The following is a 25,758-nucleotide window of genomic DNA, read 5'->3' on the forward strand; positions in this document are numbered from 1 at the left end:
GGGATTTATCTCTCTGTCTGCAACTAGTTTTCTCACCTTCCTATAACTGGAAGATGATGAATCTGAAGAGAGAGCATGCTCATATGGCAGCTTTCCATATGAGTTTAAATCCTGATTTTTGAAGGCACAATTTTAGCGGAGAGTTTTCATGGATACTGGATGCTGTGCCTTCTCAGAATCATCATCCTCCTGAAAGAGCCATCCCTCAAGGAGGTTAGAGGGATGGCTTGTAGACAAAGGGCCTTTTCGGCAGCTGTCCCCAGACTATAGAACGCCATCCTGAGGGAGATTTGTCTGGCACCAACGCTGATGATGTTTCAGTGCCAGGTCAAAACCTTCCTGTTCCAGAAGGTTTTTAATTGAAATAATATCAACTGTGGGTCCCGATGGCAATTTTTAGAGCATTGCATATTTAATTGTATTTTAAGTATTTTACCTTTTTATTGCATTTAAATTGTTATAAGCCTCCCAGAGACCTTTGGGTAGTGTGGGCGGCATATAAGTTAAATGAATGAATGAATGAATGAATGAATGAATGAATGAATGAATGAATGAACGAACGAACGAATGAATGAATGAATGAATGAATGAATGTAGAAGATCAATGGAATGATTCATGAAGGTATATGTGGCTAGTACACTCCCTTCTACACCTAAGCATCCTATTCACTTTCTAATGCTTGGATATGGCTATAGCCAGAGATGAGGATATGCTGACCCATCATATCAGTAGACCTTTTCATGGGGGGGGGGCATGTGGAATTTAATTTAACAAACATAGGCAAGAATCCTTTGTGTCATTTTTATATGGAAATTTTCCCAATTCAAGAAATTACTGTAAGCATGATCAGTTGCCCAATGAATCTCATAACTTAGTGTGAGACTATTAACATCTATAAGTAGCTGAAACCCTGTTGCTGAGTGGAGAAGATTGCACTAGAGTAGGCCCACTGACTCAGTGGAGATCTGGTGAGTCAGTTCCTCCATAAATTGTATTGATTCAAATAGGTCTACTCTTGTTGTTACTTACTTAAGCATGGAAAGTTGTGAGTAGAATAGATCCATTTGGCCAGTGATTTCTTAAGATAAGGCAATTCTCCTAAAAAAAATGCACCATTAGTATTACACCCGTGTAACTACATAGGAGGATCTGGGCCATAGCATCGCAAGGAGTCTTTAATACTGTATTCCCGTCATAACTTTGAATTTATGAAGATGCTAAAAAAGTAAAGCCAGCTTTTTAACAAGCACTTAATGCAAAAATGAAAGTGTTGTTTGAATAATTTAAAAGGCCTCTTTGGTTCAGATTAACCATTCCTCCTTCTCATCTAAGGGAGATTTTCATTATTAAAAGTGTTCAGAAGTAGGTGTGAAATAGTTTGAATTAAAAACCAATCAGGACTGAAGCACATAGGTGGCACGCAAGTTATGATCTTGGCACCGTGAGAAATTATATTATTAAACTATTTTACAAATGCCTGGGGAATTGATGCAATAATTTTACAATAAATTCCATTTTTACCAGAGAGGAATCAAATTGCTAAGAGTAAGTTACACAAACTGGAATATGAAAGTCAATGCATTAGAGATCTGCAGGCTCATAATTCATTATAATGTTTTGATTTCTTGGAGCCAGTTAAGACATATGCATGGGGGATCATGTTGTCATTAAAGAATAAAGGAAGCTGGAGTTCAGATACATACGACATACGGGTAACTGTCTAGAGTGGCCTTTGCTGCATTGCCATAAGGAGAACAGACACTAAAGGGGAGGACATGAGGAACAAAGTTTTCCAAAAAGGGAGACATTTTTCATAATCAAGGAAAATGTTTTACATTAAATTTGCATATCCTAATCTAAAAGGAAAATGGTTCTCACCAGAAAGGACATTTTGTATTAAAGTTGCATAGCTAAGTATAATCACAAAGAGACTATTACTATAATTTAAATATAAACACAATGCAACTTACTGTCATGCAGAAAAGAGTGAACAGACAAATGCCTTCGGTCCCAATATTTAGAGGAAAGGTAGGAAATTAATCCAATATATATGCAAATAAAGCGTAGTGCTTTGTAGCTCTCTGAAATGTCCCTAATCACTAATAGGACCCAAATCCTATTACTGATGCCCACCAGTATAACACGGTTGGTGTAAATCTTGTTGTCAAATTGTCGCAAGTTAAGCAATTAGTGTAGGCATTAGTTGTTGTCTGCCGAGTCTCACAACTGAACCTGCTTATGCTCACTTCTCAACTGATGGCAATCTGCCAACCTAATTTACACCAATGGGTTATAGAACTCCTTAGGACCTTGGCCAATATTTCCATTTCGTTAAAATAAATCTACAGAGCTTAAAATTAATGGTTATTTACCAAAGCAAATCTATTTTCCATTCATTAAATACCATTTCTTCCTTAAATGAAATCCTTTGGGGAAGCAAATAATATAAGACACTTATTTTGCTTCTTCACTCAAACCAATGTTTGAATCCATCAACATTTATTTGTAATGATATAAGTACTTATAATTACAGTTGGCAGGCTTGAGCAGAGAACAGCCAATAGAATGGACAACACTTTCATGGCCTTACTGTATTAAATATATGAGAAGAGGGCACTCCTAGTCCCTAAATGCAGTTTATATGCTATGTAGGTATTCTCATGGCATGGAGAACAGAGACAGTGACCAGTTGCTGAGGCAGAGAGGGTGCAACAGCAGCAATGCTGTGACATAGCAAAGTTGAGCAGCCATCCTACTGAGTATCCCTACGTACAATGTGCATGGAGACAGAAGGGGCAACAGCACCATCAAAGACTGTCTGTCTGCAGCTCTGTGGTTCCTGGCCCTGAAGGGCTGTTTCAGAATCACTGAGACATAGAGAATGCAGGAGATGCCATTGCAAGGAAGTTGCAGCACAATTTTTGAAGGAATAACACTGCCCAGGAAGACTGTGAAAGCCTTCGAAATTAAACGCTTCCCATATATTTGCAGTAGATTTTTTAAAAATAAACTTTTCTGGTTTCATCTCTCTGTCACATTTTGCTGTTCCCCAACAAATTTCCAAGTTTCTTCAGTCCCTTCCCCGTTCAAAGATTGTCAGGGTTTAAAAGAGAAGGCAATCTGGCCAAAATCTAGGCTGAAGAATGATGGATGGATAGATGGATGGATGCAAAATAGATGGAAAAAATTTTTTCAGTTGCTGCTGCTGAGAGAATGAGATACTTCTTGTTGATCTACAGTGGTTTCCTGATCTACCAAGAAACCAACCAATAGATTATTTACTGCCTCTGCTTGCTGTGTTGGGCCATGTCTGCAATTCTTCCATTTTTGTATCAAATACAGTACTTCGATCTTGTGACTGTAACAAAAAGAGGAGCTCTCATATTGCACTTAAGGAATAAAATAATAACATGTCTCAAATCAAAGCTGACATTTAGAAATTATTCAGGAGATTTCACTGTAACAGGTGGCTGCCATTAGAAGTAAAAAAATATTTGCTTAATTTAAAATAATTTTAATAAATAATGTTGATAAATTATTTTACTTTTAACAAGTTATGTTATTAAATAGTGTGCAACAAGAAGTATTATCATTAATAATAAAGATCAAGATAAACTATTGAAATAATAATAGCTCTTCAGGTTTGGTGGCGGTTTGATCCTTTATTCACTTTACATAATCTGTCTTGTAACATACAGTATTGAGCAATGTTGTTTTGCTGGCATATGTGGCTGACTTATAACCCTAATAAAACAGACAATTTGGAACACCAGTGTAGATGTGTATGTGGATTTTTGTTCCCTGTTGATTTCAAGGTACACAGTTTTATTTGGTACAGCCACTACGTTAACTTTCTCTGTCCCTCTCTCTCCCCAACTTTTACCACAAAATACTGGGGTAAAGTATGCCCTCCCTTGCTGGGGGCAGAGTGAAACTGCTGAGGATGACATCAACAGATTTCAAGACAACTCCATTCACTAGAAAGAGCAAGCCAAAGAGGATGGGGGAGGAGGCTCCATGGTAACAGAGCTGTCCAGTCTCAAGCCCTAGCCGTCTCATGCCAACAAAGCAGAAAGTGGGCTGAGAATGAGAGATGCACCTGGGTCTAGGGGGAATCCATGTAATCAAAAGCCATGACTTGTTCCAGATAAACCAAAAATTACTTGCTAACACAACATGTATAAGGAACCATAAAGAAAGAAGTTTCATCCAACATAACAGAAACCTGTTTACACACAGATATAACACTGCATATTATTTGAATCAAACATTACAGCAGTAATAGCCAACTGTTTTTCAGTAACATTTTGTTTAGAAAATACTTTCCTTCAAGGAGTGGTGAAAGGCTTGAACATACTAAATGGTGTCCCGCTACAATAAAAACCCTAATGCAAAAATGCCAAACAAAGAATGTTGTTTGTTCATTCTGCCCTTGTTGCGCCAGATAAAATTAGGAAACATTTCTTTCCAGTCCAAAAGGCACAATTCTAATTTTGCCCTAGGAAGAAAATATTTTGAAAAGGAATTTTATTGGAGCACCATTCTTGTATATGGGAGAACCAGTCTCCCAATTCAAGGGCAGCCTTTTTGTATATATCCTGTTCCATTGGGAACAGACAGGCTTTGAACCCAGTTACTTCAAAGCCTCCCAACATCTGTTCCTGATATCAATGGACTGTGGAAGGAGAGTCTAGGCCATCAGAGTATAAATAGGAAGCCAGAACCACAGAAGCACAGTTCATTTTTAAATTGGGGAAAAATTGTATCAATTGAGTTGTTCTCATTTTATTAGCACCTATGTCAGGGATGGGCTAAAGTAAAAACTACGTCAGGAGGGAAAGAGGATATAAGCCTCTCCTGTTCAATTGTTCTTGTCCTAATCCTTATCAGGGCCACGTGTGCCTACAAGAAAGTAAAACCAGAAGTTTTATTATTCATCTATTTAAAATATTTTCACCCCACCTTTCTCCTTAAAGAGGACACAAGGTGGCTTACATCATTTAAAGCTAAAAACAATACGTATACAAATATTTTAAAGGATCAAACAAATACAATACTAATAACTGGTAAATCAAATAATAATAACCATGCGCTGGCAAGTCAAAGCACTTCAAAGCAGTAAGGCACAAAAATCCATTTAAAAAACCCACTCAGGCAGGCAGGCATTAAGGGAAAGTTTTCGCGAAGAGAAAAGTATTTGCCTGCCTGCAGAAGGACAGTAAAGATTGGACTAGAGTGGCCTCTTGTGGGAGGGAGTTCCAGAGTTTGGGAGCAATGACAGAGAAGGCCCTCTCCTGTGTCCTGTGCACCTGTGAGGGTGGTGAGATGAAGTGAAAGGTCTCCCCTAATTATCTTAATTCCTGGGCAGGCTCATAGAGGAAGATGCAGTCTTTTAGATAGCTTGGGCCCAGGCCATTTAGGGCTTTATAGGTTAAAACCAGCACTATGAATTGTGCCCAGAAACAGATTGGCAGCCAGTGGAGCTGCTGTAACAAAGGAGTTGCATGTTCCCTCTTATCAGCCCCAGTTAACAATCTGAAATGCCTCCTAAATTGCATTATATGCATGCAATGTAGCATTAAGCCTAATATGTGCATTCTCCCCGATATGTGTTGACCGCACAACGTAACCAGAGAAGGAATGTCTCTATAACAATACATTTAGTTTAAGCTCTATAAGGTGCTGCTGTGTGGGTTTCAGATTGCACCTAGGAAACTTGCTAAAACAAGGAAATATCACCTAAAATTTATCTTCAGTTTTGCTAATATAAAACGTACTGTATTTCTCTTTGCTTCTGTTCCCCCCAATTTTTAATAACACTGGAAACAGAACAAGGTAGCATATGGACTTTATTTTTTTTACCTTCTTTTTAGTAAATGGGGGATCATTCATAGTGCACTTTTTTGTTCTATGGAATCAGAAGAGGATTCCACCTTTTGAAAGATCATAATGGACAAACTTCTCATCTCTACTAATTTTCATGTAAAGTAAAACAAAAGAGCCCAGTTCCACTGACAATAAAAACCACTGTTAAATTTTGATGAACACCTGAGGTACGTGCACATATGGAATAATGTTACAGGAGAGTAGGTTTTTCTACACTTCTGCCAGAGGTCCATTTATTTTGAGGCAGATGTAGAATCAATTCATTGAAATCAGTTACACATATGTGAATGGACACTTCTTAGTCCACGTTATTTTTTTTAAAATCTTGCTACATGATACAGCAATATACTTATGTGTATAGTGCTGTATACTATAACACTATACAGCACGTTTTAATCTTGCTATCTGATATATACTTTGGTGACAAATCTATGACAATAGAAAGGATAGTGGACAAACCATCTCCTCCATTTTCCTCTTCTAATAATTTTTAAAAATACTTTCCTAAATGACACAGCAGTATTTATAATACATAAGGGAGTATCCATCTAGGTTTATGTATTGCTATAAAACTATGCCACTTCCTAAAACAAGCAAAGAGAATTTGCCACAGCCCACAGAATGACAGCAACAACAAAAGGTGGCTGTGGGGGCAGGGTGTAAATAATTATAAGGGGGAAATTGGAGTGATCTGAAGTGCTGCCAGATCTTTTTCACGGCAGAAGAAATGTCTCCCATGGGAATGGGAGGATTACTTAAGTGTGAGATAAACAGATTTAACTGAAGATATTAACTGTTTAAATGTGACCCGCATTGCTCCAAATTCCTCCTTCTAGTCCCACCCTTGGTTTCCACAGCACAGTAGGTCTCTTTCCCTTTTAAAGTGCCAGTTTGCATTTTATGAAACATGCCAGCAAGAAGGAGATAAATTTTGTCAAATCCACAGCTGGTGAGGAAAGAGTCAAGTCCTCTCTCTCTACATGCTATGGTCCCACTAAAGGGGGGGGGGGATGACTACATTTTATAATTTCAAAAAAGCCCAAAGGTATAGTACTTGCTATTATCTATATATCAAACTAAAGTACATCTTGTTCCTCAAGGTTTGATTTTAACATTTTTTTATCCATATGTAATCTTCATTATTTTATTTTATTTTGTAAAAATCGTAAATATTTTTAAAATCTTTTTCAATGAACATTGTTGTATATAACTTAAATATCTGTAGAATGTTCTAAAGTTCATAAATTTGGAAGGGATCTAAGAAGAATATAATAACTTTTCAAAATGTTTGCAATTTTAAGAACAGAATCATTTTTGTAACAATTATTCAGAACAGCATGTTCCATAACAGAAGGGAAATGTGTAATAAGTAACTAAACAATTAAAAAGAAAGAAAGTATCAGAGGAACAGTTTGTATGGTGATGAGCCAGATACACATCAAAGAATTCAGTATAGAATCTTTGAAACAAAATGTTTATTATTCATTAATTCCTGAAAAAAGCCCTTAATTTCTTTGAATCTTAAAGAGTGAGCATCACCAAACCAACTAAAAACAGTATCAGAGAATGGTAATGTAAGAAACATCACATAAAACATTGTTGTGCTCAACTGAATTAATCAATATTGCTTTAACATTTAAAAACTAAAAAAAAAATTATAATGTTGATGGAATTTTCATTAGATTTTTATTTATGTATCTTATCAACTAGAAACAAAATGGCATATTGTAAAAGAAGAACTTGTCCCGTTCTTTTTTGGCAGACCTGGAAACCAAACCTCAATTAATATGCTCAAATTATTTGGGCCCAAAGCAAGCAATTAATACTTCAGGATAATAATAACTCATGCCAGTGGCTACTCACATGCATGAATTCTGACACCATCTCATGGACAAGGTGTTGTGATGGAAGGAACTTATCTAATTGGAATGTCATTGTCGTAGGAGGCAACACCAACAGACAATATTAATGAAGAATGAGGAGACGTTAAATACAAGGCTGCATTTTTGTGATAATACAGGATACACTGTAGTTATGTAAATGAGCACATGAATCAGCTCACTCTGGGAAGCAATAATGTTTTCTGTCTGCATATGCAAACAATTTTTCCTCCCATGAAGGCTTTTGTGTGCCGGATGTCCTAAAAGCTAGTCCAGCAGGCACACTGCTGTTCTTTGAAAAAAGCCTGGTAATTCTACTCTGGTATATGACAGTACTGCTTTCAAACATGGTTAGCTGCTATGTCAACTAAATTCTAACTTTCTCCCTCTTCCTCAAAGGGCCATGTGTATTCTCTATAAAAGGTATCTATATTTATGATAGCCCAAGGCTGGTATGAGAGGGATGTGGTGGCGCTGTGGGCTAAACCACAGAAGCCTGTGCTGCAGGGTCAGAAGACCAAGCAGTCATAAGATTGAATCCACGTGACGGAGTGAGCGCCCGTCGCTTGTCCCAGCTCCCGCCAACCTAGCGGTTCAAAAGCATGCAAATGCAAAAAGATCAATAGGGACCACCTCGGTGGGAAGGTAACAGCGTTCCGTGTCTAAGTCGCACTGGCCATGTGACCACGGAAGATTGTCTTTGGACAAAACGCTGGTTCTATGGCTTGGAAACAGGGATGAGCACCGCCCCCTAGAGTCGAACACGACTGGACAAAAATTGTCAAGGGGAACCTTTACCTTTACCTTTAAGGCTGTTATGAACCTCATAGACACTTGTGACTTACAACTGTTGTAGCAGCTCACAACATGCTCGTAGAGGAAACAGAAAAGGAAGGAGAGAGAAAGGAGTACATTCTAAAAGAATACATTGCAGTAATTACAATATAACAATGAATTTGCATAGCAATCCGTTTTTTGGGATTGCTAATGTGAAGGCATACCAACGGCCACAATGGGCAAAACTCGCATTGCGAAGATCAGTAAGTGTTTCGCTTACTGATCTTCGCATTGCGATGTCGGGGGGATCAGCTGTTCGGCGGTTCCAAAATGGCTGCCGGATGACCCAAAATGGCCACGCGCAGCGTTTTCGCACCCTGCCCTCGCTTATCGAGGGCGCAAAAATGGCTGCCGCTATGGAGGAACATTGCTGAATGGTGAGTTTTGTGCCCATTTGGTTTGCCCGTTCAGTTTAGCGATGTTTCCTCATAGCGAAGGTTAATCCGGAACGGATTAACCTCGCTATGCGGGGCACCACTGTATCTCTTTTTTAAATGCTAGAGAAGATAAAAAGGTTAGTCTAAGTTTCTAACTAAGTAGACTATACATTTGTATATTAGTTCAGATCATACAGTCCAGGTACTAAAAGGAAGCAAACAAGAAGCAAGAGAAGCATGAAAAGGTGACATACTTTGAATATTAGAGTCCTAACATTAATGCTTGCAATTAATATGGAGTTATTGATTCTAAAAAGTAACCTTGAAATGATTCTCTTTAATAAGAAATCCTTCCAAAACCTAAAATAAAAATCAGACTGCAATTCACTAGGTACTTGTTAGGCAGTAAACTCAAGTAGTGGGAATTCCATCCAAATTTTTTTGCACTGCATATATTTTTTTACTCCTGCTAAGCCAACATGCCTCACTATCAACATCCTCTTTGCACCAGCAATATTTTTCTGCTTACTGTGGAAAGGAGACTCTCAGCCCTGATTTTTCTCCCTGTTTTTATTCTAGATTTTCATTTTATGCTTGCCCTTTTGTACAAGAAAAGTCTCCAGAGCGCAGTATGCTTTCCAGGGAATTTTGCACAGGAAATATGCCATTTTAATAACTATGTATTTCATCTGGAGTGAGGGTAGGGGTGGATGACCTCAGAACATCAGAGAAATGCCACAGCAATTCCTATAAGGTCGATGGAGGAGGGGCAGGAATTGAGAGGAGGAAGGAGGGTGTGTTTTTCCCCCTCAATTTCTTGAGAGGAAAATGCTCTGAGATTCAAACGCTAATGATGAGAGCAGATAGGAATGAGAGTTTTCTGCAGGACCACATTGTCCCCAGACCCAGCCTGTCATTAGCCTGAATTGGCATGTCAGACCAACAGAAATCTCACTGCTGTCTGCAGTTCTGACATACAGCCATGAACAAATCAGATGGAACTGCACATCCTACTGCACATCCTACGGAGTTCATGCACCTTCATTTACCATAAGAAAATTTTAGAACTTCTACTCCTCCACATATTGCCCCATTCATCTCTTACTAGTATAGCAGTAACTTCCTGGAAATAGTCCCCTGTTCAGAAAAAGAAATGTACACCTGGGCTTTGGTGACCTAAATCCAAGCTACTGTAAAGCTAGCAGCATCTCATTGGTGTTTATAGTTAGTAATGGATGTTTCTGCACAAGGAAATAGGGCCTCTGAGTTACACCAATATGGAATAAGTTGGTTAGAAAGGGGTGTGACAAACCCAGACCTACTGGGATCTGCCACACGTTAACTAAGCTGCCACCAACCATTCCCTATAAGAAGTCACACAGACCAGGGATGGATTTTCAACAAATAAAAGAATAAGGTTTATTTAAAACAACACACAGGGAAAATAAAATGATCAGGTGAATAAGATATAGTAACGTGGCTTAGTCTCATTCATACATGCACACAGTTTGGTTCACACAGAACACTTAACTTGAAGCACAGACCCTGAACCTATCAGTTCTGGCTAACCATACAGACACCTGAACCTATCAGGTTGGTACTGACTGACACACAGTAGTACCCTGTCTGACACACAGACTCCCACACCAGCTTCTTCTTCCCAGCTGCTGCTGCTTCTTCTTTCTCCACACACGCTTCACATATATATACAGTACAGCCCCTCCTCCTGATGTCCCGCCTTCCACTCCCCATAGGATGGAACTTTCCCTCCAAACCCATGACAGACAGGTAACATCAGTGCTGTATGTAACACCTCCCCTCTTTATAAGTTGTTTTGTAGGGGGAAAGCTAAAAGTGCTTTTCACCAAAAAAACAACCTGGATAAAACACACAAAAACAGTTATACATACAATATCATACTTACTTATACTTACATTCTAAGTTAACCATATCAATTAGGCATTTAAACATTTACCATATACATTACATCAATTTACCTTTATTCATACAAACCAAATTCAAAAAACAGGTACATTTAACTTTTTGTCATCAATATATATACATAGTCCATGTTTCTTTCGCCGTCTTCATTCTTCAGGTCTTCTTGACAAGGCATCAGCAACACAGTTCACTGATCCTCTGACCACCTTCACTTCAAAGTCATAGTCTTGCAGGTTTAAAGCCCACCTCATAAGTTTACTATTGTGGGTTTTCATTGTCTTTAACCATTGCAGTGGTGAATGGTCAGTGCACAGAATAAAATGTCTTCCCCAGATGTAAGGCTTGGCCTTCTGGATCGCGTAGACTATGGCCAGGCACTCCTTCTCCACGGTTGCCAAATGTCTCTCACCTTTCTGGAGTTTCCTACTCAGGTAGGACACTGGATGCTGGTCACCATTTTCATCCTCCTGGCAAAGAACTGCTCCTACCCCGCTGTTAGACGCATCGGTGTAGATGATGAACTCCCGGTCGAAGTCTGGAGCACGCAGCACTGGATAGTTGATGAGCGCCTGCTTCAACCTCCGGAACGCCTCCTCACAGTCGCTGGTCCACGGGATGCGGTCATCAGCCTTCTTCCTCGTCAGATCGGTCAGCGGAGCCGCAATCTCGCTAAACCTCGGGATGAACTTTCTGTAGTAGCCCACCAACCCAAGAAATGATTTGACTTTTTTCTTGGTGTTGGGTCTGGGCCAATCACGAACTGCTTCTATTTTGGCCTCTAGGGGTTTTATCACTCCTCCCCCTACCATGTGACCCAAGTATTTTATTTCTGGGCTACCCAGCTGCAGTTTGTTCTCTTTGCAGAGCCTAGGCCAAAGCACTTCCTCCCCTGGGTCAAAGTGCCTCTCCCTGGCTTCCTGGTCATCCCAAACTTTCTTTCTGACCTTTTGAGCTTGCAGGGTCTCTGCTGCTAGCTCTAGGTTTCTCTTTAGGTCTTTCCTTAAAGAGTCTATATATGTCACAACATCTTGTGGGTCATCCTGGGTGATTTGCTCCCAATCTTGCTTGATCAAATCAAGGGGCCCTTTCACCCTTCTCCCAAATAAAAGTTCAAACGGACTGAACCTGGTACTGGCTTGTGGCACTGATCGATAAGCAAACAAAAGGGATTGCAGCTTCTGGTCCCAATTGTTTGGATTCTCTGCCAAGTAAGCCCTAATCATGCGCATTAGAGTCCCATTGAACTTCTCAGTTAACCCATTACTTTCAGGGTGATAGGCAGTGGTTTCCTTGTGCTTAATTCCACAGATTTGCCATAAGCGTTTCATGAGCTTCGATGTAAATGATGCTCCCAAATCTGTGATTATTTCTGAGGCAAATCCCATCCTGGACATATACCCCACCAAGGCATCTGCCACTGTGTTAGTTTCAATGTTAGTCAAGGGTATGGCTTCAGGGTACCTCGTGGCATGGTCCACAATGGTGAGAATGAACCTGTTCCCCCTCTTTGTGGCCTTGGGCAAAGGTCCCACAATATCCACCCCTATGCATTTGAACGGAGTGTCAATCACAGGCAAAGGGCACAACTTTGCTTTGGTCCTGTCGCGGCTATTCCCTTGCCTTTGACACACATCACATTGTTTACAGAACTCCCTGATCTGCTTCCCTATGTCAGGCCAGTAAAAATTCTGTGTGATTCTCTGCTGTGTTTTGTTCACCCCTAAGTGTGCAGCAAACATGTCAGAGTGCCCCCTTTGTAAGATCATGGGGCGATACTTTTCAGGTACCACTAGCTGACTTCGGATCCCATCTCCCCTTTTTGAGATATTCCTCAGGGTCTCTCTATACAAAATCCCCTTTTTCTCTAGAAATCTCACTGGGGTTTCAGGTGTTAGCTGGGCGTCAGTCACCTGTTCAAAACACTTTTGGAGAGTGGCGTCTGCCTTTTGCTCTTGGCCAAATCGGCTGTCTGTGGTTAAGGTTTCCACCACAGCTTCTGAACTCCCCCCACCTGCTTCCGTCTCGGGCTCATCATTACCCCCCTGAACTGTCCCCGTGGTGGCTTGTGAACGTGTAATCACTAGCACCCGTTTCACATGTTCAGCCAGGTCATTTCCCACGAGCACGGCTGCTGGCAGAGTCGATGAAATCGCTAGCCGCCAGACTCCCCTCCAGCCTTGAAAGTTCACAGGTACCTCCGCTACTGGCAGTGAGATCACCTGCCCCTCAATCCCTGCCACCTTCATGCTCTCATTTGGGATTATATATTCCCTAGGAATAATATCTGGATGGCACAGGGTCACCTGGGAACAAGTGTCCCTCAGCCCCCGATACTGATGGTCAAGTATTCCTACGTCCACCCCTGCTGTCTCAAACAACTGAGAATCTGTTCTCACGAGCAAGCATCGCTTGACCTCCACAAGAGGACCATTTTCCTCAGCCTGATCAGCAGATGTCACTGTTCCAGATTGAGTCGCCATGGCAACAGGCTCCCTCAGTGACAATGAGCCTTGCTCTTTCTGGACACAGAACACAGCTTTTGGCTTGGTTCCACTCGAATCCTGAGGCACAATTCCTTTTAGCTGCTTTAATTTCTCACACTCTGAGATTAGATGGCCCTTTCCCTGACAGAAATAACATTTTCTGGTGTATTTTGAGTCTCTCTCATCTTGTTTTGGTTTTCCCTCCAAAATCTGAGGTCTTGGTTTCATGTCTGAGGGCTTCCCTTCACCATGGGCCCCTCCCCCTTGCTGGCTTTTCCCTGGTCCCTGAGAGTACTTGCTGTAGGTTTCTTTGGGTTTACCTACAGATTTCCCCTCACCCAAGGGCTTTCTTATTTGGGAAATAAAATCTGCGATCTCGGCTGCTTCCGCCACAGATTTCGGTTTCCTTTCCCTCACCTGGAATTTCAGTTCCCCATGCAGGACTGAATAGAACTGTTCCAGCGCTATCAAGTCTTTGAGCTGCTGAAAGGTCTCTGTCCCCTCCTGAGATAGCCATTTCTCTAGCAGCCTCACCAATTGGGCCCCCACTTGGGTAAAAGTCTGCTCTGGTTTCTTGGTGATTGACCTGAATCTTTGCCTCAGCTGTTCCGCATTTATCCCATGTCTTGCAAACACCAGTTTTTTAAACTCTGCAAAATCTCTCATCAGTTCCTCTGGCATCTCTGAATAAACTTCAGCAAGGCTGCCACTGATTAAAGATCGCATGATGGTCATCTTCTCAGTTTCCCTTACTGAGAAGTCCACAAACGCTCTTTCCACTAAGGAAAAGAACACCTCAGGACAATCTCCCTTGTGGTATACAGGGAATTTCTTCAGGTCAGCCTTAGACAATTGGCCTCCCTCAGAATCCCTATTGTTATTATTGTTCTGATTCATCAGTTCCAATTTTCTTAACTCAAACGCCATTCTTTCTTTTTCCAGATCAAATTGTCTTTGCCTCTCCCTTTCCTGCATTTTTTCTCTTTCTAATCTTTCCTCTCTTTCCCTTTCCTCCATTTCAAATTGCCTCATCCTCAGTTCATGCTGTTGGACTATGAGCATTTTCCTGAGTTCTGGGTTCTGTTCTCCCGTGCTGTCACCTTGCACTGAGCCAAATTCATCCTCAGAACCTTGGTCAACCTGGGGGTCTTTCACTTCACCCATTTCTGCCATTTGGCTTCGAGTCAAGGGCATAATCCCCCCCCCAGAACAGGCTGCTTTCAAAAGTCAAGCCTCAAAATAAAGCGACCACTTTTTTTTTCTTTTGCCTCAGAACCAGCTTTCTCTATAGATTGCTGCTGTCCTTTAGCACTAACTTGCAACAGTTGCGAGCTAGAGTCTACCCCCCTCGGCTAGGCCTCTCAGCAGGCAGGCTAGATCACTGCTACTACACAGTTTTGCCTCAGCTTTTTTCCCGCCAAAACAGCTTGCCTCAGAGCTCCCTAATCTAGTCCCCAATCTGAGGTTACACGTTCTTCTACTAGCGCACCCCCCCATGAGGTACACCTAGAAGATTACCTACGTGCTCTCAGATTGTCCCTGACTAGACCCCCCTTGCTCTGGGCACACTTGCCAAGGCCTTGCTGGACCACTGGACAACTGGACCAGTCATATCCCACACGCTGCCACCAATCAATGTGACAAACCCAGACCTACTGGGATCTGCCACACGTTAACTAAGCTGCCACCAACCATTCCCTATAAGAAGTCACACAGACCAGGGATGGATTTTCAACAAATAAAAGAATAAGGTTTATTTAAAACAACACACAGGGAAAATAAAATGATCAGGTGAATAAGATATAGTAACGTGGCTTAGTCTCATTCATACATGCACACAGTTTGGTTCACACAGAACACTTAACTTGAAGCACAGACCCTGAACCTATCAGTTCTGGCTAACCATACAGACACCTGAACCTATCAGGTTGGTACTGACTGACACACAGTAGTACCCTGTCTGACACACAGACTCCCACACCAGCTTCTTCTTCCCAGCTGCTGCTTCTTCTTCTTCTTTCTCCACACACGCTTCACATATATATACACAGTACAGCCCCTCCTCCTGATGTCCCGCCTTCCACTCCCCATAGGATGGAACTTTCCCTCCAAACCCATGACAGACAGGCAACATCAGTGCTGTACGTAACAAGGGGTTCTTTCTTTTCTTTTTTATCTTTAAAAAAGGGCCCCTATGGATCATCGAAATCCAGTCTGTGTCAGGAAGGCACAGTGGGGAATTGAACTCCCAACCTCTGGCTCTACAGCCAACTACCTAAACCACTGAGCTATCCAGCAGCTTTCTTAACTCAAGCTACAAATTGGTCAGTGTCTCAAAGCAAAAGAGATTATATAATCCTATTGCTCCAAGCTTCCCCTGCCACCTTTCATATTCCCCAACAAGTAAGTGCTCAAAATAGCCAACAATGAGTCACCAAAAGCAATCTAGCACCGTTCATATTTAATTGTGTCATCTCCTCCCCTTGTTCCTCCCATCCCCAAATTATCACTGCTTCTTTGTGGCTCTCTATCCATAAACGAGATAGTAATGGTGCTGCTGCCGGTGGGACAAATCAACCGAGTTACATTTTTGGCAGTTAGAGATGACATCCAAAAGGGGTGGATATGGCTGGAGTAGCTTCTGTCATCTTTTTTGTTTTCAAGGGGAAACTAAAGGGGTGAAAACAGTCATATGCTTCTCAATAGGAAAATGAACACAGTTCACAGGTGGGCATTAACTTTATTCAGATCCAACACTTCCATGCTCTCCAGAACATTTTATGAGGTGCTAGGGTAAAGGTGATGGGGTGCTATGAGGTGCAAATTAAAACCAAAGAAGAGGTATTGGGGAGAGAAGCAGAACCATCCAAAAATTGGGCCAGATGTTGTAACCATGAGATTTGCAGTGCTATTCAATCCCAAATTGGAAATGTCAGATCGAATAACCTGGAGATGTGCAAATATCAAGCTATGCCTAGCAATATGCAGTCATGTGAAAAAGAAAGTACACCCTCTTTAACTTCTATAGTTTAATATATCAGAACATAGTAAAAATCATCTGGTCCTTAGCAGGTCTACAAATTAGGTAAATACAACCTCAAATGAACAACACATGACATATTAGCAGCAATAACTTGAAGTAATCATTTCCTCTATGACTTAATCAGTTTTTTGCTTCATTGTGGAGGAATTTTGGCCCACTCTTCTTTACAATGTTGCTTCAGTTCATTGAGCTTTGCAGGCATTTGTTTATGCACAGTTCTCTTAAGGTCCTGCCACAACATTTCGATCAGACAGATGTCTGGACTTTGACTGGGCCATTGCAACACCTTCATTCTTTTCTTTTTCAGCCATTCTGTTGTAGATCTGCTGCTATTCTTGGGATTACTGCCCTGATGCATGACTCAGTTTCAACCAAGCTTTAGCTGTCAGACAGATGGCCTCTTATTTGACTCTAAAATACTTTGGTATACAGAGGAGTTCATGGTTGACTCAATGTGCGCAGGTCCTGTGGCTGCAAAACAAGCCAACCTCATCACCATTGTGTTTGACAGTTGGTATGAGGTGTTTGTGCTGATATGCTGCATTTTGTTTTCGCCAAATGGGGCACTACACATTATGGCCAAGAACCTCTATTTTGGTCTTGTCTGTCCAAAGGACATCTTGTATTTTGTCCATATGCGAATTTACAAACAGAAACCACGCGGCTATGTTCTTTTTAGAGAGAAGAGGCTTTCTCCTTGCAACCCTTCCAAAAAAAAACATACTTGTTCAGTCTTTTTCTAATTGTACTGTTGTGAACTTTTACATTTAACACTTTAATTGAGGCTTGTAGAATCTGAGATGGAACTCCTAGGGGTTTTTTTGCAATTTCTCTGAGCATTGCACGGTCTGACCTTGGGCTGAATTTGCTTGGATGTCCGTCCACTCCTGGGAACATTGGTAACTGACTTGCATGTTTTCCATTTGTGAATAATCACTGTAGAATGATGGGCTTTAAATTGTTTGGAAATTGCCTTATAACCCTTCCCAGATTGATGGTCAGCAAAAATGGCTTCCCTATGATCACTGCTGATGTGTTTCCTCCTTGGCACTGTGTTAACACACACTTGAATGCTTCAGACCAGCAAACTGCTAAAACATCAGCTTTTATAGAGGTGATCACACTTGCTGATGACCAGTTACTCAAGGGCATTTGGTTAGCAGCATCTGGCTGCTACTTAGCCTCTTAATTCCTATGGAAGCAATAAGGGTGTACAGTACTTAGGTTTTCACACATGGCCTCTCCATTAGCTTTATTTTTGCACAATAAATCAAGACACTGTGTAATATGTTATGTGTTGTTATTCATCTGAGGTTGTATTTACCTAATTTCCAGACTTTCTAAGGACAAAATGATTTTTATTATGCCCTGATACGTAAAAACATAGAATTCAAAGAAGGCGTAGTTTCTTTTTCACATAACTGTATACAGAGGTGGAGAATCGATGGCCAGTTTCTGCTAGTGAAAATGCAAGGCTGGCTGAAACACAAAACATAGTATTCTTGGTCACTATGTAGTTCTTGGCCACTATTCAGTTCAGTAAAGGAAAACATTGCAGTCCTTACACAAGCCAGGCTTAATGTAAACCTTTATATGGTTCATGGTTCAAGAAGAAACTGGTCTATGGATACTATCTTGTGGTTTCATAGAGGGAACCTCAGGATTGTACATGCTGTAAGATGGAAACAGTGACTTTGAATAAAAGGAATACATGGATAAAAGATTTACCCTGTTTTGCTTTATGAATAGCCATGGGGACAAATAAAATCACCAGATTTGGAAGAAATCTATGATTTATCGAAGATTTGTTGCTTTGTATTCATCAGTTTTGGAGACCCTGACAAATACGAAGGGATAAATATTTCCATGGTTTTTTTTGTTCATCCCCATAGGCAGAGTGGGAAGACTAGCCTGTTGGACCAGTGGCTTCCATTCAGGTAGCCTGGCCTTCCCTCTCTGCCTATGGGTCCATCCAACAGCTGATTGGCAGGACCATAGGTAGAGAGGGAAGGGTTGGGCTGCTGGAACACTGCAAAGATGGCAGTTCCGGCAGAGGTGGTAGCACAGAGGCAGAGGTGGCAGAGGAGGAGGCAGCAGAACAAGGTTGGGAAATGACAGAGGCAGTGGGAAGGGGGCGGGGGCAGGCTGTGGGAACAGGGGACTCTGCTTTTTAGACTAAGAAACAACATAATCTAGTCCAGTGCTGCCCCCTGGAGATTGGCTGCCCTCCCAGTCCATATGCCCCTCTGGCTTGCAGAGGGAAGAAACAGAAATGAATGTCTCTGCAGGCTCAGGACCCCTCAAACTCTCAGTTCCAATGCTGGCTGGGTTCCTCCCGTGAGCTTCTGGCCTTAGTCCCAGCAATGGAGGAGTCCCCTAGCCGCCCATGAGTTACTTCACTCCCTAGTCAGTTAAGCAGAAATGTCCTCATAGAGAAAACTGCTGAATTAGGGCAGGCAAGAGACCCTCCTGGCTTCCCTCCAGTCCAGGGAGTCAGCTTGAGGAAGCAACTGGGGACGGACGGGAGCTAAAGCCACAGTCTCTCCTTCCTTTGCTTGCCCTCTCAGGGTTTGTATGCCATGTTATCAGCCTTCCTGAGTTGGCAAGGGCCTCCAGCTCCATCCCAGGTCCCCTCCTGGTAATGAGGCTTCGTTCTCCTCAATGAGGAATTCCAGGGCATCTTGCCAAGTGTCAGTGTATTCCTCTTTCCCCAAGCTCTCATCTCCCTCTCCTATTTCTGGGCCAGCCAGAGCACCTTCCCCCTCTGAGCGTATGTCTGGCCCCTCCTCTTCTCCATGGGCCCAGGTGTTTGTGGGGAGAGCATTTCTCCTGTCGTAGAAAGCTGACCACTCTGCCAGGCTGCTGCAGCTGGCTCACAGCCATGTATTCAATGTTTATGTGGCACTCAATTAGACATACAGCCTCTCTCTCTCTCTCTCCCCTCACACACACACACACACACACCAAGCTTCTCATCTTTACCTTCTGGAGACCTATCAGTCCAGGCCGGATGGATCCGCGATCCAAGGCAGCTAAGCATACCAAGAGGGGCAATCAAGAAAAGGTAACATTTCCCAACCTTGGCTTGTAGTTACGGTCTTAACTCTTCTACTTTACACTTTAAAAATAAAAAAATAGGTACCTTGAGCTGTCTTCGGTCTTCCAGATGTTTTGGATTCCAGCTCCAAGTGGCCCAGCCAACACAGCAAGCAGTCAAGCATTCTGGATTCTGAAATCCAAAATGCCTTGAGGATTGTTCTGTTGGATGACCACATTCATCTGCAGTTACTTTTAATCCACACAAAGATGTGCATCTGATGCATAAATTATTTTTCAAACTGCATTTTCTCTTTTTGAAAAAGTATGCCTAAAATAAGACTAGTCCCCTGCATTCTTATTTGGAAATAAGTCTTGCTGAACTTAGTGGGACTTACTTCTGAATGTTCATATACAGGTTTGTGTTGTCGATGTATTTGTTCATAGTACAGTTCTAAATGCCTTTTTGTCTTTATTTATTTATTTGTTTACATGAGAAACTGGACTGGACCATGTGAGTTACTTTCTAATACGTACATTAGTCCTGGAGGTGTTGATTAGCTAAATTTCTATTAGCATTCACAAAGACTGAATTCTGCAGGCAATGCTAATTAAAATGGAAAGTGAGTGATAATAGCAACAGTACAAGAGTTCTTGCCCTTGTGATCATGATGAACAATGTGTTAGGCTTTAGTCATGCCTGCAGCATGATGAATACAGCTTGAAAACTTCATGTGCTGAAGGTAGCTCTTCTACATATTTTTTGTTCATGTCAGAAGCAATGCCATGGTGCTTCTGGAGTTTAAGGATCAGCCCACAGGGTGCTGCCACTGCCCAGAGGTTCACAGTCCTCACATTCTTCGGGGAGGCTCTTTCTGTGTCCTCCTACTGCATAATGATCATGTAAGCCGGAGCTACTGTGCTTGGTTACTCTAATGTAGAGAAGGAGAGGCTTAGGTTATGAGCAGCCCTTCAGAATGCAACTTCCACCAGTCCTAGCCAACACAACCAAGAGTGAGGAACGATAGCAGTTGTAGTTCAACAATGCCTGGGGGCCACTTGCTTTCCATCTCCTGCCTTGACTAAATAGCACAGCGATAGATCTGGTGCATTAGATTCTTTCATTCCTGGGAGAGAAGAGAAAGCTCCACATGTAACAAAAGCAAGGACAGGTGATACCTTTATTAGACTGCTAAAAAGTGATAAAAAATTTAAAATACTAGCTTTCAGCCTCTTCAGCAGGTTGTGCACCAATATATTGTGGACAGTGCAGAAAAAAAAACAATTTGAAAGTCCCAAAAGACATGGCAGATGTCTATGCCGGGTGTGTTGTGATGAAATACTGGGTGCAAGGACTCGCTCTCTAGCCACTCAGCAACATTGCTCTGCTTGTTCTGGAGTGGGTGAGCTCAGAAGAGTCAAATGTGGTGATGACGAGGGAACCTGTCTGGCACTGATGCCTTCCAACACTCCAGTCCACCCTGACTGGACACTGCTTCCAGTGAGTTAAATAATAGACAAGGTGCTTAGAACCACTACGCCCATCTTGCAAGGGAAGGATCGGTCACCATACTCACAAAAATTCCAAAAGTCCCAGTAGCTGGTCAAGGCAAGGCTTTTTGGTGCCATAAAACTTCTGAGCCAAAAAAAAAAAAAAAAAAAAAAAAACCCAAAAAAACCCCACGCAACAGACAGATGGTTGGACAAATTTTTGTACTTTATTAAAGATAGTGAAAAAATAAAAGGGCAAAAGTTTCAAAAAGTACTTGGTGCAAAAAAGACAAATTGAGATTAAAGGTTAGACAATTAAGAGAACACACACACAAATAATATAGTTAAGATAATTTACCTAATGCTCACACCCTGTCACGTAAACACTAACCATTTACCGTATTGGTTTGGGTGCTATCAGGGAGAATTGTAATTAATTACTTTTTAAAAGTAGCATCCCAATCTCTGGAAGAATACACTCAGGCTGTGGAAAATGTCATGACTGACATTTATTTTCAAGACGATCAATAATGGAAAAAATAAATAAAGTGAAAGATTGGTCTTTCTTTTGCTTTCCTCTTCCAAATCCTGTATTTCTGCCTCGGAAGCTCTTTTCAGTCATTTTGACTGGTGCGTAAACTATCTGAGCTTTAATCTTGTCTGAGGCATGTTCTTCTCACACTGCAGGGAGCTTGTCCGGCCCTGGTGTTTTAATAATCAAAAGCCTCCCTCCCTGTGTGTGTCTTTTGTTTTCCTGTAACTCTGGCCAAGGGTCGGTTCTGTAGGCACCCACTCACATATAGAAAACATATAACTAAAACTTCACTGCCACCCACCACTCTTCGATAGAATCATTTGGAACTATGTGTATGTCTTGCACACATTTCTACAGCATGCTGAGCAATTTCATATTTGAGTGCTGAGGCTTTTAAGAGAGGTCACTCATGACTCGGCTTCTGACAATATAAGCTGTAATTTCTTTTGGGTTCCATCTGGGTGGATCTCTTGTTTAGATTCTCCTTTGTGAGTGATGGAACAATTCTTATGATCATTAAGCTGTATCGCTTGCTATGCTTGCCTTCACTGCTGGCATTTCCCTGAGATGCTCTGGTGTCATGGCACAAAATTAATCTTTCTAATGGTTCACACAATGCTACCCAGCATGATATTCAAAAGTCACGTTCTTTACACAAAGCCCTTTTGCAGTTGCCAAGCGCAGGATGTCATAGGAATTCTATAAGGTGGCATATTGCCATGAGAAGCAGGGCTTTTCATTGGGAGCGAAAGGTTGGAAAGAGCCAACGTTTAAAATGATTGGTGAATACACTCTATACACACACACACACCAAACAATAGTGAGATACCATGAGATTAAGTCATTAAATCTCATGACATATGTTTGCCATGTTACTGCAGATCTTGCTACCAGAAGGGTGAATAAAATTAACTTTCTCAACCATCATTCACATTCCTTTAATGTCCCAAGGCTGTTCTGCAAATTGAGAGACTCATTTGGAAGATCTGTCAACAAGAATATGTATTTTATGGCTTTCAGATTTCCGGAATTGGTAGGGAATTTCTACTTAGCCCACACTGATTGTGTTACACAGGTATACTGACTTCATTAATAATGAGATCCCATATTATCTGCTCAAAAGTAGGATCTGATGGCCAGAATCCGACTATTTGTTTTTTTACATGTGCATATGTGAACACACATAAGTTGCAGTGATTCATTAAAGGCAATCAATTAGATGCTTGTCGTATGCTAGGTAATTTGCCGGTCACATGAGTAGTCATACCACCAACTGTACAACCATTGCCTTGCTAATTAGCTTCAACTGGCTTCCATGTTTTCATTTCCAAACACATGACAAACTAACAGGATTCTGGAACTGTGTTCAATTACATTTTCTCTCAGGTCACCGGGCATGAGAATATAGCATGAGAACTACTGCGAATCCATTCAATGTAACAGAAATACAAGGTAATACGTTGTTGTCGTCATCACTGTTATCATTATCATTACCATAATCAATGTAATTCCTCAGTGGAACACCACTGCGCTGACCTCAATCCATGCTGATTCCCCACCGGCATTGTTACATCATTGGCGACCTCCACCAACAAAGATACATCCTGAAGGAAGAAAGAGTTACTCATAGTGGTTTGTTTAAGGCCATTCAGAAAGCACAGCAATATTGAAACCACAACTTCCAGCTACTTGTTCATGCTATTGAACAAGATCAATTCTTCCTCTCTCAGTGAAGCTAGGGAGTTATTCCAGGTTGTTGTTTTTTAAAAGAGCACAATTTGGGAAAGGTTTGAACAGTAACTCACACAATACTTTGGCCACGGGAGATTCTGGGAAGTGTAGTCCAAACAGTACCTTTTCCAAGTTCTGGTAAAGACATCTGAATAAGGAGCTCTGCTGCCCTATAACCCTTAACCAAGTGGATGCATGAAGTATCCAGCGTATTAGCCCACCATAGGCTTCTACTCTCTGGCCAACCTATCCATTATTATTATTATTATTTATTGAATTTATATCCCGCCTATCTGGACTATAAGTCCACTCTAGGCGGCTTCCAGCATATAATAAGAATAAAATACAATTAAAAAACATGTGCATAAACATAAATATCCATCAAAGCACTGTAGCAAGCACATGAAATATCTAGTCAATGTCCCCATCTCATCACCATCATCATCTTAGAACAGCAGTACTGGAAGGGACCTAATGGTTCGCTAAGACTAGCCCCTTGTCAGGGAAGCACAGTGGGAAATTGAACTCTTCAACTCTACCTAAACCACAGAGAATCCAGCAGTTCTTCATGAAGCCACACTCAAAGAGAACAAAGTGGAGGGCGTACGTACCTCTTTTGTTACTATTGGATATTCTAGAAGTGGTGATGTTCAGAATACTGCTTTCAGTTCAGCTGCACTGACAGCAGCTGGGTGGCACTTTCCACCTTTCTGAAGATAAGCTTTTTAAGCTCCATATGTGATATGTCTTGCTCAGGGATGCCATATAGGGAGGTCATGAACCAGTCCTCCTGTTTCCCAATGAAATGTTTATGAGAAACTATAAAAAGTAGATAAAAATAAAATACTCTGGTCTTTTGTTGTTATTATTTTTAGCAGTGTAACCTTGAATGTGTCAACAGATTAAGCCTTTGAAGCTTGCTGTTAATCTCCCTCTCCCATACATGTGCCATTCCATCATATCCTTTTCCTGGAGGTTGAAGAAGTGCCACAAATCAAGGTGGGAAGGATAACCAAGATATGGAAAAGGAAGAATAAGAGACATTTGTTTCAATAGGGTGCAGTGTCAGAAGGAATTAGAAGGCGAGCCATGCCAGATTCTGTGGAGCCTGGTAACATTCAAGCAGAGGGCAAGAAAACTGGAAGCTAGCTTAAACATTTCATCATCTGAAAGACATTCTTAAGAGGCTTCCATGGAAACATAGTGAGAACCACATATCTTTCCACTTAAATCTATTTTCAAGTTGCTTTTTTAAAATCTTCTGGCAACAACTCACAATCACCAGAAGACATATCTTTTTTCATAACTACCTTGAGATACTAGCCAATCATCTTCAGTATGGGTGCATTATTTTAAGATCCTCTCTCTCTCTCTCTCTCTCTCTCTCTCTCTCTCTGTGTGTGTGTGTGTGTGTGTGTGTGTGTGTGTGAGTGTGTGTGTGTGTGTGTGTGTGTGTGTATAAAGTAAATGAAAATCTTGCAAATATGTTCAAAAATAATGAGTTGAATCACACGCAGAAGAATACACTATTCATGTTTGACCTCAAGGGCTGACACAATAAGGTGTTATGATGTGCAGCAAATCATCATGATGTGACTAAGCATAGCATGCTTGCTAGCAATAAAGCAACAGCTGTACCTTCTAGAAAGTGTCATAGGAACAGAACAGATGAATGGAAGGTAATGTTCTCTTCATCCATTTAGGCAAAACATTAGAAAAAAGAAAGGAAAAAGAAAAACATAAGTTTACAAGGGATGACCTTGCTTCTTTTTTTGGCTAGGATGGCAAACTTAATAATAACAATAAGAAGAAAGGCAAAGTAAAGTTTCCACTTTTAAGAACATATTCCTAACCAGAGCAGTTAAAAGGTTTAATATTTTCCTGAAGGTAGATGATAGTTTGATGCTAAAATAGGGCATGTACCCATTATACAACAGCCCAGCCTGGGCATTATATCTAATATATTGTATTACACTGAAATCACCCTTATGTTTGTTGCAGAAATATAGCAACTTAGGTACTCTAACCTGACCAGAAGTCATGCTGGCAGGAGGATTCTGGGAATGGTAATCCAAAAGTAACTTTTCCAAGCACAGCAGCTATTTAGGACTGGGGAACTTGAGTCATTTTTGCTCATGCTTTCTCTCCTGGGAAACGCTTATTTTTAAGATATTGCTTGATTCACATAACAGATAGGTAAATAGATTTATTTAGTTATTTAAAATATTTTTGCCCCACCTTTCTCCTTCAAAAGGACCCATGTGGCTTACACCATTAAAAGACAATATGTAAAGCTAACAACATGGAGTGTACAATATTCAAAGGATGGCAACGGTATTCCTATTCATACTGGTTGCCCTATGTGCACTTTAAATAACAGAAGGAGGTACTTAATTCTTTTATGAAATGTAAATTAAAGAGAAGCTTTCCCCCTCTCAATCTACAGTGGCAGGGGATTTAAAGCCACTCTACCTCCCCATTGAAGTCCCAATCCAGATGCCCTTGAACAATGCCTTT

The 25,758-nt window shown here is 41.2% G+C and overlaps 1 long non-coding RNA gene across 1 annotated transcript in view; it reads left to right on the forward strand.

The window, feature by feature from the left end:
• LOC140707017 (uncharacterized) overlaps positions 1-25,758 on the forward strand; it is a 35,755-nt gene that overhangs the window by 5,720 nt on the left and 4,277 nt on the right. Inside the window, exon 2 of the long non-coding RNA XR_012087023.2 lies at positions 22,897-22,962. This is a non-coding gene — a long non-coding RNA (uncharacterized LOC140707017). The remainder of the gene's footprint in view (positions 1-22,896; positions 22,963-25,758) is intronic.

This window comes from Pogona vitticeps, chromosome 1 (genome assembly GCF_051106095.1).
Source record: "Pogona vitticeps strain Pit_001003342236 chromosome 1, PviZW2.1, whole genome shotgun sequence".
Lineage (NCBI taxonomy): Eukaryota > Metazoa > Chordata > Lepidosauria > Squamata > Agamidae > Pogona > Pogona vitticeps.